Source organism: Camelus bactrianus, chromosome 9 (assembly GCF_048773025.1).
Source record: "Camelus bactrianus isolate YW-2024 breed Bactrian camel chromosome 9, ASM4877302v1, whole genome shotgun sequence".
In the NCBI taxonomy this organism is placed as follows: domain Eukaryota; kingdom Metazoa; phylum Chordata; class Mammalia; order Artiodactyla; family Camelidae; genus Camelus; species Camelus bactrianus.
In genome coordinates, this window is record NC_133547.1 from 9,982,885 (window position 1) to 9,984,912 (window position 2,028).

Sequence of the window (2,028 nt, forward strand, 5' to 3'; positions counted from 1 at the left end):
CCAGGACACGTAGGACACAAGAACGTGCTCAGGGTTCTTGAGGCTGGCAGAGTGGCTGTATAGGGGAGCGTGGGCAAAAGGGAGGACTCTCAGGACCTCCCAGGGCCCTTCGTGCACTCATGGGCTCTACTACAGGGGAATTAATGACCTCAACGGTCTCTCCCACTGAGCTGGGGTCAGGGTGCCTTAGGGCAGCTTGGTTGGGGAATGGGGGTTGAGTGCCTGCCCTCCCCAACCCAGGACAAACTCTCCTCCAAAGTCACCCCATCACCTCCTTGGCCACCCATTTGCCTGCTTTCTGGTGGCAGCATACCGAGAGGAGGGGGCTCTTGGCAGTTGCCTTGACAACAGGTAATGTTGATCCAGAAGCCAAAGCCAATGCTGTACATCAAGGTAGAGATGAAGTTGTCAAATGTGCAGTCATTGAAGGCCACGCAGGAATAATTTGTCCAAGCAACACAGTTATCTTTGCCTAAGGCTGGAGAGATATGGAGGGCAGGGGGAGAAGTAGTCATGAGCCACCCCCCAGCTGAGCTCCCTAAATCCCTCTGGGTGCCATTGTTGGCATTCACTCTGCCTGAGATGCACTGAGATGCGTTAGGTGCCCTCTAATGCACTTGCTGACATTGTTCATCAAGACACGTGGTTCAGAAAGTCTTTCTTTCCCTGACAAGGTTGCTCTGTACCTGTAATCTCTCCCTAACCTCTCTGTGAGTCCTGCATGGGCTTAGCCAGGAACTTCTCTAGAACCCCAGAAATGCCCAGCGCTGGGTCTGGTACATGATCCTTACTATTCCTCCTGGTTTGGAATTCCTATTTCTCCCATTCATGCGCCTCTTGGAATTTATGCCAGAGAAGAGCTGGTTTCAGTTCAACTCTTTATCCCATTTACAGAAGATCCAGCTTTTCCCTTTATGGGGCAGACTGACAGGGGACTTGGGGGCTCCCTGGTCAGAATGTTTCAGTAGATGCAGACTTTTGCATGCTTTTTTTGCAACATGACTTTACCACTCCCAGGTTAAGAGGTGATATCTATTTCCTCACCCCTGAGCTGGCCTTGTGACTTGTTCTGATCAGTAGACTGTGCAGAAGTGACAGTATGACAGTTCTCGGCTTATCTCTTTTTTTTCAAAATTTACTTCCTTTTTTTTTTTTTTTTAAATAGAGGTACTGAGGATAGAACCCAGGGCCTCATGCCTGCTAAGCATGCACTGTATCACTGGGCTATTACCCTCCCCACTTCCGGGCTTGTCTCTTAAGAAGCAGATGGTTTCCACTTCTTTCTCCTCAGAAGCTAACTGCCGTCTTGTAAGGAAACTCAACTAGGTTACAGACTAATGACAGCCCACATGGAGAGAGGTCCCAGAAGGTAAGAGGCTCTATCGAACATTCAGCCTTAGCTGAGTTCCCAGCTGAATGCAGCCAACACCTTGGACCTCAGCCTTCACTCCTTAGAGCAGAAAAAAACAGCCCAGCTGAGCTCAGTCAATTCAACAAGTTGTGAGAAATAATAAATAGTTGTTTTGAGCCATGAAGTTATTTTTTTTATCATTGTGGTTTAAAAAAAAACATAATTAAGGGGGGAGGATACAGCCTAAGTGGCAGAGCACATGCTTAGAATGTACAAGGTGGGTTCAATCCCCAGTACCTCCTCTAAAAATAAATAAATAAATAAACCTAATTACCTCCCCAACTTTAAAAGAAAAAAAAAAGGAGCTATTGTTGAAAAAATACATAAAACAAGATTTACCTTCTTAACCATTTTTAAGTGTATGGTTCAGTGGTGACAACAATATTCACATGATGTGTAATGGATCTCTAGAACTTTTTCATTTCGCAAAACTGAAACTATTGCCATTCTTTCTTTTCCCATGATTGTGACGACTCTCTCAGTATCTCATGTAAGTGGAATCATGCAGTATTTGTCCTTTGGTGGCTGTTTAAGGCACTGCGTCTTAAGCTGATTTGTTATTCAGCAATAAATAACTATGACAAACGTGGCATCAGACTTTAAACTCACATCCTCCA